The sequence below is a fragment of the Rutidosis leptorrhynchoides genome, chromosome 6 (genome assembly GCF_046630445.1).
Source record: "Rutidosis leptorrhynchoides isolate AG116_Rl617_1_P2 chromosome 6, CSIRO_AGI_Rlap_v1, whole genome shotgun sequence".
Classification (NCBI taxonomy): Eukaryota; Viridiplantae; Streptophyta; class Magnoliopsida; order Asterales; family Asteraceae; genus Rutidosis; species Rutidosis leptorrhynchoides.
This window is the reverse complement of record NC_092338.1, coordinates 259,980,648-259,993,794: the sequence shown is the minus strand read 5'-3', so window position 1 is coordinate 259,993,794 and position 13,147 is coordinate 259,980,648.

The window sequence follows — 13,147 nt, the reverse complement described above, 5'->3', positions numbered from 1 at the left end:
ATGATTCATATGTAGCTAGTAAGACGTTGTTATGACGATAATCGTTATATATATCGTTTTCGAGTTTCTTAAATTAATAGTCTCATTTTTATTTATATAACTCATTGTTAAAATACCTAATGAGATACATACTTAAAATAAAATCATGTTAACTATATATATAAGCATATATATGTCATCGTATAGTTTTTACAAGTTTTAACGTTCGTGAATCACCGGTCAACTTGGGTGGTCAATTGTCTATATGAAACCTATTTCAATTAATCAAGTCTTAACAAGTTTGATTGCTTATCATGTTGGAAACAATTAATCATGTAAATAACAATTTCATTTAATATATATATAAACATGGAAAAGTTCGGGTCACTACAGTACCTACCCGTTAAATAAATTTCGTCCCGAAATTTTAAGCAGTTGAAGGTGTTGACGTATCTTCTGGAAATAAATGCGGGTATTTCTTCTTCATCTGATCTTCACGCTCCCAGGTGAACTCGGGTCCTCTACGAGCATTCCATCGAACCTTAACAATCGGTATCTTGTTTTGTTTAAGTCTCTTAACCTCACGATCCATTATTTCGACGGGTTCTTCAATGAATTGAAGTTTTTCATTGATTTGGATTTCGTCCAACGGAATAGTGAGATCTTCTTTAGCAAAACATTTCTTCAAATTTGAGACGTGGAAAGTGTTATGTACAGCCGCGAGTTGTTGAGGTAGCTCCAGTTGGTAAGCTACTGGTCCGACACGATCTATAATCTCGAATGGTCCAATGTACCTTGGATTTAGTTCCCCCCGTTTACCAAATCGAACAACGCCTTTCCAAGGTGAAACCTTAAGCATGACCATTTCTCTAATTTCAAACTCTATATCTTTTCTTTTACTGTCCGCGTAGCTCTTTTGTCGACTCTGGGCGGTTTTCAATCTTTGTTGAATTTGGATGATTTTCTTGGTAGTTTTTTGTATTATCTCCGGACCCGTAATCTGTCTATCCCCCACTTCACTCCAACAAATCGGAGACCTGAACTTTCTACCATAAAGTGCTTCAAACAGCGCCATCTCAATGCTTGAATGGTAGCTGTTGTTGTAGAAAAATTCTGCTAACGGTAGATGTCGATCCTAACTGTTTCTGAAATCAATAACACATGCTCATAGCATGTCTTCAAGCGTTTGTATCGTCCTTTCGCTCTGCCCATCAGTTTGTGGATGATAGGCAGTACTCATGTCTAGACGAGTTCCTAATGCTTGCTCTAATGTCTGCAAGAATCTTGAAATAAATCTGCCATCCATATCAGAGATAATAGAGATTGGTATTCCATGTCTGGAGACGACTTCCTTCAAATACAGTCGTGCTAACTTCTCCATCTTGTCATCTTCTCTTATTGGCAGGAAGTGTGCTGATTTGGTGAGACGATCAACTATTACCCAAATAGTATCAAAACCACTTGTAGTCCTTGGCAATTTAGTGATGAAATCCATGGTAATGTTTTCCCATTTCCATTCCGGGATTTCGGGTTGTTGAAGTAGACCTGATGGTTTCTGATGCTCAGCTTTAACCTTAGAACATGTCAAACATTCTCCTACGTATTTAGCAACATCGGCTTTCATACCTAGCCACCAAAAATGTTTCTTGAGATCCTTGTACATCTTCCCTGTTCCAGGATGTATTGAGTATCTGGTTTTATGAGTTTCTCTAAGTACCATTTCTCTCATATCTCCAAATTTTGGTACCCAAATCCTTTCAGCCCTATACCGGGTTCCGTCTTCCCGAATATTAAGATGCTTCTCCGATCCTTTGGGTATTTCATCTTTTAAATTTTCCTCTTTTAAAACTCCTTGTTGCGCCTCCTTTATTTGAGTAGTAAGGTTATTGTGAATCATTATATTCATTGATTTTACTCGAATGGGTTCTCTGTCCTTCCTGCTCAAGGCGTCGGCTACCACGTTTGCCTTCCCCGGATGGTAACGAATCTCAAAGGCGTAATCTTTCAACAATTCAATCCACCTACGCTGCCTCATATTCAGTTGTTTCTGATTAAATATGTGTTGAAGACTTTTGTGGTCGGTATATATAATACTTTTGACCCCATATAAGTAGTGCCTCCAAGTCTTTAATGCAAAAACAACCGTGCCTAATTCCAAATCATGCGTCGTATAATTTTGCTCGTGAATCTTCAATTGTCTAGACGCAAATTCAATTACCTTCGTCCGTTGCATTAATACACAACCGAGACCTTGCTTTGATGCGTCATAATAAATCACAAAATCATCATTCCCTTCAGGCAATGACATTATAGGTGCCGTAGTTAGCTTTTTCTTCGATAATTGAAACGCCTTCTCTTGTTCATCCTTCCATTCAAATTTCTTCCCTTTATGCGTTAATGCAGTCAAGGGTTTTGCTATTTTGGAGAAATCTTGAATGAATCTTCTGTAGTAACCAGCCAATCCTAAAAATTGACGTATATGCTTCGGAGTTTTTGGGGTTTCTCACTTTTCAACGGTTTCGATTGTAACACCCCAGCTTAACATGACCACAATATTGTCCGCTTTGCCCGCAGGCGCACGGATTTTTCTTGGCGACCACACACGAGAAGCACTTTCCCAGGAGGTCACCCATCCTGGTAGTGCTCTCGTCCAAGCACGCTTAACCACAACGTACTCACACTTCTGCTCAGCCTGTGGTCCCAAAACGCGTTGTGTCATTTAAGCGTGAGTATTACCTTATAATCCCATGATCACTCATGTTCGTGGGCGATGTGGGATTTGCCTAGGGTGTTACATTCACCCCCCCTTAGGGACTCATCGTCCTCGATGAGGTTTGCCCCACCACCCCCAACGGCACATGAGTGGCTCTGATACCATTCTGTAACACCCCAGCTTAACATGACCACAATATTGTCCGCTTTGCCCGCAGGCGCACGGATTTTTCTTGGCGACCACACACGAGAAGCACTTTCCCAGGAGGTCACCCATCCTGGTAGTGCTCTCGTTCGAGCACGCTTAACCATAACGTACTCACACTTCTGCTCAGCCTGTGGTCCCAAAACGCGTTGTGTCATTTAAGCGTGAGTATTATCTTATAATCCCATGATCACTCATGTTCGTGGGCGATGTGGGATTTGCCTAGGGTGTTACATCGATCTTTGCCGGGTCCACCTGGATACCTTCTTTGTTCACTATGTGACCGAGGAATTGAACTTCTTCCAACCAAAATGCACACTTTGAAAACTTAGCGTACAGTTTTTCTTTACTCAATGCTTCTAGCACTTTTCTCAAATGTTCTTCGTGCTCTTGATCATTCTTTGAGTAAATAAGTATGTCATCGATGAAAACAATGACAAACTTGTCAAGATATGGCCCACACACTCGGTTCATAAGGTCCATGAACACAGCTGGTGCGTTAGTCAATCCAAACGGCATAACCATAAACTCGTAATGACCATAACGCGTCCTAAAAGCAGTTTTTGGAATATCATCCTCCTTTACTAGCATTTGATGATATCCAGAACGTAAATCGATCTTCGAATAAACCGACGAGCCTTGTAGTTGATCAAATAAGTCGTCGATTCTCGGTAGTGGGTAGCGGTTCTTGATGGTAAGTTTGTTCAACTCTCGGTAGTCGATACACAACCTGAATGTACCATCTTTCTTCTTGACAAACAAAACAGGAGCTCCCCACGGTGATGTGCTTGGTCGAATGAAACCATGCTCTAAAAGTTCTTGTAATTGGCTTTGCAGTTCTTTCATCTCGCTGGGTGCGAGTCTCTAAGGAGCACGAGCTATTGGTGCAGCTCCGGGTACATGATCTATTTGAAATTCAATGGATCGATGTGGGGGTAATCCCGGTAATTCTTTCAGAAATACATCGGGAAATTCTTTTGCGACGGGAACATCATTGATGCTCTTTTCTTCAGTTTGTACTTTCTCGACGTGTGCTAGAACAGCATAGCAACCTTTTCTTATTAGTTTTTGTGCCTTCAAATTACTAATAAGATGTAGCTTCATGTTGCCCTTTTCTCCGTACAACATTAATGGTTCTCCTTCTTCTCGTACAATGCGAATTGTATTTTTATAACATACGATCTCTGCTTTCACCTTCTTCAGCCAGTCCATGCCAACTATTACATCAAAACTCCCTAACTCTACTGGTATCAAATCAATCTTAAATATTTCGCTACCCAGTTTAATTTCTCGATTTCGACATATATTATCTGCTGAAATTAATTTACCGTTTGCTAATTCGAGTAAAAATTTACTATCCAACGGCCTCAATGGACAACTTAATTTAGCACAAAAATCTCTACTCATATAGCTTCTATCCGCACCTGAATCAAATAAAACGTAAGCAGATTTATTGTCAATAAGAAGCGTACCCGTAACAAGCTCCGGGTCTTCCTGTGCCTCTGCCGCATTAATATTGAAAACTCTTCCGCGGCCTTGTCCATTCGTGTTCTCCTGGTTCGGGCAACTTCTAATAATGTGGCCCAGTTTTCCACATTTATAACAAACTACATTGGCATAACTTGCTCCGACACTACTTGCTCCACCATTACTCGTTCCGACACCATTTGTTCCTTTCGTTCTGTTAACCCCTGGTCCGTAGACCTCACACTTCGCCGCGCTATGAGCATTTCTTTTACACTTGTTGCAAAATTTGGTGCAGAACCCCGAGTGATACTTTTCACACCTTTGGCATAGCTGCTTCTGATTGTTGTTGTTGTTGCGGATGTTATTGTTGTTGTGGATGTTATTGTTGTTGGGATGATTGTTGTAGTTGTTGTTGTTGTTGTTGTTGTTGTTGTTGTTGGGCCATTTGTTGTAATTGCGATTGATGTTGCGATTGTTGGGATAATTGTTGCGATTATTATTGTAATTACTGTTGTTGTTGTATTGGTGATTCTTATCACCGTTTTCCTCCCACTTTCTTTTGACTTGCTACACATTGGCCTCTTCAGCCGTCTGTTCTTTAATTCTTTCCTCAATCTGGTTCACTAGTTTATGAGCCATTCTACATGCCTGTTGTATGGAGGTGGGCTCATGTGAACTTATATTTTCTTGGATTCTTTCCGGTAATCCTTTCACAAACGCGTCGATCTTCTCTTCCTCATATTCGAACGCTCCCGGACACAATAGGCACAATTCTGTGAATCGTCTTTCGTACGTGGTAATATCAAATCCTTGGGTTCGTAACCCTCTAAGTTCTGTCTTGATATTATTAACCTCGGTTCTGGGACGGTACTTCTCATTCATCAAGTGCTTGAATGCTGACCACGGTAGTGCGTACGCATCATCTTATCCCACTTGCTCTAGATAGGTATTCCACCATGTTAACGCAGAACCTGTGAAGGTAGGCGTAGCGTACTTCACTTTGTCCTCTTCAGTACACTTACTTATGGCAAACACCGATTCGACCTTCTCGGTCCACCGTTTCAATCCGATCGGTCCTTCGGTTCCATCAAATTCCAAAGGTTTGCAGGCAGTGAATTCTTTGTAGGTGCATCCTACACGATTTCCTGTACTGCTAGATCCAAGGTTATTGTTGGTATGTAGCGCAGCCTGTACTGCGGCTATGTTTGAAGCTAGAAAAGTACGGAATTCCTCTTCATTCATATTCACGGTGTGTCGAGTAGTCGGTGCCATTTCCTTCAAAATAGTCAAATGGAACAAGTTAATCATATAGAATATTAAGAGTAGTTAATAGTATTTCGTAGCATAATATGAACTCATTTATAAAAACTTTTTCTTCATATTAGCGTTTTATAAGTTTAAATTCGGGTAGTACCTACCCGTTAAGTTCATACTTAGTAGCTAACATACCATTTAAACTACTACAATTCTATATGAAAAACTAATCACAAAAAAAAAATCATATTCAAACCTTTATACAATAACTTGCAAACTTATAATACCGCTTTTTTTTACATATAGCATGAAATATAGCACATAAAACTTTGATACAAAGTAGTTGCGAAGATAATTCTAGTTAATAAATAAGGCGTTCAGCAAAGGCAATAAAGACACGTAATTCATACGTCCAGAAACAAGTCATGCATTCTGATTTTACTAATACCACTTCCCATCCTTGGTTTTGTGGAACATAACCGCTGTGACCGATAGTAAGACAATGTGTTGTAATGTCGTCAAAAGGATGATGGTTATTTAATGACCAACAGTCTCGTAATAACCTAAAAACCTCATTTCTTACCCCAATTACCGACTCCGTCACTTGTGGGAACGTTTTGTTTAATAGTTGTAGCCCGATGTTCTTGTTCTCACTTTGGTGAGAAGCGAACATTACTAAGCCGTAAGCATAACATGCTTCTTTATGTTGCATGTTAGCCGCTTTTTCTAAATCACGAAGTCCTATATTCGGATATATTGAGTCAAAATAATTTCTTAACCCGTTGCGTAAAATAGCATTTGGGTTCCCCGCAATATATGCGTCAAAGTAAACACATCGTAACTTATGGATTTCCCAATGTGATATCCCCCATCTCTCGAACGAAAGCCTTTTATAAATCAAGGTATTCTTGGAACGTTCTTCGAATGTCTTACAAACTGATCTCGCCTTAAATAGTTGTGCCGAGGAATTCTGACCGACTCTAGACAAGATTTCATCAATCATGTCTCCGGTTAGGTCTCTTAAAATATTGGGTTGTCTATCCATTTTGTGTTTTTATACTGTAAAAAAGACAAGAGTTAGATTCATAAAAAAAATACTTATTAATACAAGCAATTTTTACATATATATCATAAAGCATAAGCACACTATATTACATATATTACACTACACGAATACAACTATCTTATTCCGACTCGCTCGTTTCTTCTTCTTCGGTTTTGGTTCGTTTTACCAAGTTTCTAGGGATATATGATGTTCCCCTAATACGAGCTGTCGTTTTCCACAACGGTTTAGAAAAACCTGGTGGTTTAGAGGTTCCTGGGTCATTGTTACAACTTAAGGGCTTCGGGGGTTGACGATACATATAAAGTTCATTGGGGTTGGAATTAGATTTCTCTATTTTTATGCCCTTTCCCTTATTATTTTCTTTTGCCTTTTTAAATTCAGTTGGGGTAATTTCTATAACATCATCGGAATTCTCGTCGGAATCCGATTCATCGGAGAATTGGTAATCCTCCCAATATTTTGCTTCCTTGGCGGAAACACCATTGACCATAATTAACCTTGGTCGGTTGGTTGAGGATTTTCTTTTACTTAACCGTTTTATTATTTCCCCCACCGGTTCTATTTGCTCCTCCGGTTCCTCCTCTTCCGGTTCTGATTCTTCTTCCGGTTCTTCTTCGGGAATTTGTGAATCAGTCCAATATATATTCGACTCTTCGTTATTATTAGGTGAGTCAATGGGATTTGTGCTAGAAGTAGACATCTATCACACAATATCAAATATGTTAAGAGATTAATATATCACATAATATATACATGTTAATAATACATAGTTTCCAAAAAAATGTTAAGCAATCATTTTTAAAGAAAACACGGTCGAAGTCCAGACTCACTAATGCATCCTAACAAACTCGATAAGACACACTAATGCAAATTTTCTAGTTCTCTAAGACCAACGCTCGGATACCAACTGAAATGTCCCATTCTTATTGATTAAAAACGTTCCATATTAATTGATTTCGTTGCGAGGTTTTGACCTCTATATGAGACATTTTTCAAAGACTGCATTCATTTTTAAAACAACCCATAACCTTTATTTCATAAATAAAGGTTTAAAAAGCTTTACGTAGATTATCAAATAATGATAATCTAAAATATCCTGTTTACACACGACCATTACATAATGGTTTACAATAAAAATATGTTACATCAAAATCAGTTTCTTTAATGCAGTTTTTACACAATATCATACAAACATGGACTCCAAATCTTGTCCTTATTTTAGTATGCAACAGCGGAAGCTCTTAGTATTCACCTGAGAATAAACATGCTTTAAACGTCAACAAAAATGTTGGTGAGTTATAGGTTTAACCTATATATATCAAATCGTAACAATAGACCACAAGATTTCATATTTCAATACACATCCCATACATAGAGATAAAAATCATTCATATGGTGAACACCTGGTAACCGACATTAACAAGATGCATATATAAGAATATCCCCATCATTCCGGGACACCCTTCGGATATGATATAAATTTCGAAGTACTAAAGCATCCGGTACTTTGGATGGGGTTTGTTAGGCCCAATAGATCTATCTTTAGGATTCACGTCAATTAGGGTGTCTGTTCCCTAATTCTTAGATTACCAGACTTAATAAAAAGGGGCATATTCGATTTCGATAATTCAACCATAGAATGTAGTTTCACGTACTTGTGTCTATTTTGTAAATCATTTACAAAACCTGCATGTATTCTCATCTCAAAAATATTAGATTTTAAAAGTGGGTCTATAACTCACTTTCACGGATTTTTACTTCGTCGAGAAGTAGGACTTGACCACTGGTTGATTCATGAACCTATAACAATATATACATATATATATCAAGGTATGTTCAAAATATATTTACAACACTTTTAATATATTTTGATGTTTTAAGTTTATTAAGTCAGCTGTCCTCGTTAGTAACCTACAACTAGTTGTCCACAGTTAGATGTACAGAAATAAATCAATAAATATTATCTTGAATCAATCCACGACCCAGTGTATACGTATCTCAGTATTGATCACAACTCAAACTATATATATTTTGGAATCAACCTCAACCCTGTATAGCTAACTCCAACATTCACATATAGAGTGTCTATGGTTGTTCCGAAATATATATAGATGTGTCGACATGATAGGTCAAAACATTGTATACGTGTCTATGGTATCTCAAGATTACATAATATACAATACAAGTTGATTAAGTTATGGTTGGAATAGATTTGTTACCAATTTTCACGTAGCTAAAATGAGAAAAATTATCCAATCTTGTTTTACCCATAACTTCTTCATTTTAAATCCGTTTTGAGTGAATCAAATTGCTATGGTTTCATATTGAACTCTATTTTATGAATCTAAACAGAAAAAGTATAGGTTTATAGTCGGAAAAATAAGTTACAAGTCGTTTTTGTAAAGGTAGTCATTTCAGTCGAAAGAACGACGTCTAGAAGAACATTTTAGAAAACATACTTCCACTTCGAGTTTAACCATAATTTTTGGATATAGTTTCATGTTCATAATAAAAATCATTTTTCCAGAATAACAACTTTTAAATCAAAGTTTATCATAGTTTTTAATTAACTAACCCAAAACAGTCCGCGGTGTTACTACGACGGCGTAAATCCGGTTTTACGGTGTTTTTCGTGTTTCCAGGTTTTAAATCATTAAGTTAGCATATCATATAGATATAGAACATGTGTTTAGTTAATTTTAAAAGTCAAGTTAGAAGGATTAACTTTTATTTGCGAACAAGTTTAGAATTAACTAAACTATGTTCTAGTGATTACAAGTTTAAACCTTCGAATAAGATAGCTTTATATGTATGAATCGAATGATGTTATGAATATCATTACTACCTCAAGTTCCTTGGATAAACCTACTAGAAATTAGAAAAATGGATCTAGCTTCAAAGGATCCTTGGATGGCTGGAAAGTTCTTGAAGCAGAATCATGACACGAAAACAATTTCAAGTAAGATTTCCACTCGAAATAAGATTGTTATAGTTATAGAAATTGAATTAAAGTTTGAATATGATTATTACCTTGTATTAGAAAGATAACCTACTATAAGTAACAAAGGTTTCTTGATCTTGGATGATTACTTGGAATGGATTTAGAAAACTTGGAAGTAAACTTGCAATCTTTGAAGTATTCTTGATTTTATGAAACTAGAACTTTTGGAATTTATGAAGAACACTTAGAACTTGAAGATAGTACTTGAGAGAGATTAATTAGATGAAGAAAATTGAAGAATGAAAGTGTTTGTAGGTGTTTTTGGTCATTGGTGTATGGATTAGATATAAAGGATATGTAATTTTGTTTTCATGTAAATAAGTCATGAATGATTACTCATATATTTGTAATTTTATGAGATATTTCATGCTAGTTGCCAAATGATGGTTCCCACATGTGTTAGGTGACTCACATGGGCTGCTAAGAGCTGATCATTGGAGTGTATATACCAATAGTACATACATCTAAAAGCTGTGTATTGTACGAGTATGAATACGGGTGCATACGAGTAGAATTGTTGATGAAACTGAATGAGGATGTAATTGTAAGCATATTTGTTAAGTAGAAGTATTTTGATAAGTGTCTTGAAGTCTTTCAAAAGTGTATGAATACATATTAAAACACTACATGTATATACATTTTAACTGAGTCGTTAAGTCATCGTTAGTCATTACATGTAAATGTTGTTTTGAAACCTTTAGGTTAACGATCTTGTTGAATGTTGTTAACCCATTGTTTATTATAACAAATGAGATGTTAAATTGTTATATTATCATGATATTATGATATATAATATATCTTAGTATGATATATATATACAGTTAAATGTCGTTACAACGATAATCGTTACATATATGTCTCGTTTCGAAATCATTAAGTTAGTAGTCTTATTTTTACATATGTATTTCATTGTTAATACACTTAATAATATATTTACTTATCATTTAACATAATTAACCAAGTGTATCAATATCTTAATATGATTCATATGTACCTAGTAAGACGTTGTTATAACGATAATCGTTATATATATCGTTTTCGAGTTTCTTAAATTAATAGTCTCATTTTTATGTATATAACTCATTGTTAAAATACCTAATGAGATACATACTTATAATAAAATCATGTTAACTATATATATAAGCATATATATGTCATTGTATAGTTTTTACAAGTTTTAACGTTCGTGAATCACCGGTCAACTTCGGTGGTCAATTGTCTATATGAAACCTATTTCAATTAATCAAGTCTTAACAAGTTTGATTGCTTAACATGTTGGAAACACTTAATTATGTAAATAACAATTTCATTTAATATATATATAAACATGGAAAAGTTCGGGTCACTACATATATGATACATTTTACAGACATTACATTCGTTTTTAAAAGATAAACTTTCTTTACATCGAAAGTTGACGGCAAGCATACTATTTCATAATACCTCCAACTATAATTGACTTAATAATAATCTTGATGAACTCAATGACTCGAATGCAACGTCTTTTGAAATATGTCATGAATGACTCCAAGTAATATCTCTAAAATGAGCAAATGCACAGCGGAAGGTTTCTTTAATACCTGAGAATAAACATGCTTTAAAGTGTCAACCAAAAGGTTGGTGAGTTCATAGGTTTATCATAACAATCATTTCAATATATTAATAGACCACAAGATTTCCGTTTATAAATATATGTACACTCGCAAGTGTATACAAGTATTCTATAAGTTGTTGAGCGCTTCGGTTGAAATGTCCCGTTCTTATTGATTAAAAACGTTCCATATTAATTGATTTCGTTGCGAGGTTTTGACCTCTATATGAGACGTTTTTCAAAGACTGCATTCATTTTTAAATCAAACCATAACCTTTATTTCATAAATAAAGGTTTAAAAGCTTTACGTAGATTATCAAATAATGATAATCTAAAATATCTTGTTTACACACGACCATTACATAATGGTTTACAATACAAATATGTTACATCGAAATCAGTTTCTTGAATGCAGTTTTTACACAATATCATACAAACATGGACTCCAAATCTTGTCCTTATTTTAGTATGCAACAGCGGAAGCTCTTAGTATTCACCTGAGAATAAACATGCTTTAAACGTCAACAAAAATGTTGGTGAGTTATAGGTTTAACCTATATATATCAAATCGTAACAATAGACCACAAGATTTCATATTTCAATATACATCCCATACATAGAGATAAAAATCATTCATATGGTGAACACCTGGTAACCGACATTAAAAAAATGCATATATATATAAGAATATCCCCATCATTCTGGGACACCCTTCGGATATGATATAAATTTCGAAGTACTAAAGCATCCGGTACATTGGATGGGGTTTGTTAGGCCCAATAGATCTATCTTTAGGATTCGCGTCAATTAGGGTGTCTGTTCCATAATTCTTAGATTACCAGACTTAATAAAAAGGGGCATATTCGATTTCGATAATTCAACCATAGAATGTAGTTTCACGTACTTGTGTCTATTTTGTAAATCATTTATAAAACCTGCATGTATTCTCATCCCAAAAATATTAGATTTTAAAAGTGGGACTATAACTCACTTTCACAGATTTTTACTTCGTCGGAAAGTAAGACTTGGCCACTGGTTGATTCACGAACCTATAACAATATATACATATATATCAAAGTATGTTTACAATATATTTACAACACTTTTAATATATTTTGATGTTTTATGTTTATTAAGTCAGCTGTCCTCGTTAGTAACCTACAACTAGTTGTCCACAGTTAGATGTACAGAAATAAATCGATAAATATTATCTTGAATCAATCCACGACCCAGTGTATACGTATCTCAGTATTGATCACAACTCAAACTATATATATTTTGGAATCAACCTCAACCCTGTATAGCTAACTCCAACATTCACATATAGAGTGTCTATGGTTGTTCCGAAATATATATAGATGTGTCGACATGATAGGTTGAAATATTGTATACGTGTATATGGTATCTCAAGATTACATAATATACAATACAAGTTGATTAAGTTATGGTTGGAATAGATTTGTTACCAATTTTCACGTAGCTAAAATGAGAAAAATTATCCAATCTTGTTTTACCCATAACTTCTTCATTTTAAATCCGTTTTGAGTGAATCAAATTGCTATGGTTTCATATTGAACTCTATTTTATGAATCTAAACAGAAATATATAGGTTTATAGTCGGAAAAATAAGTTACAAGTCATTTTTGTAAAAGTAGTCATTTCAGTCGAAAGAACGACGTCTAGATGACCATTTTAGAAAACATACTTCCACTTTGAGTTTAACCATAATTTTTGGATATAGTTTCATGTTCATAATAAAAATCATTTTCTCAGAATAACAACTTTTAAATTAAAGTTTATCATAGTTTTTAATTAACTAACCCAAAACAGCCCGCGGTGTTACTTCGACGGCGTAAATCCGATTTTACGGTG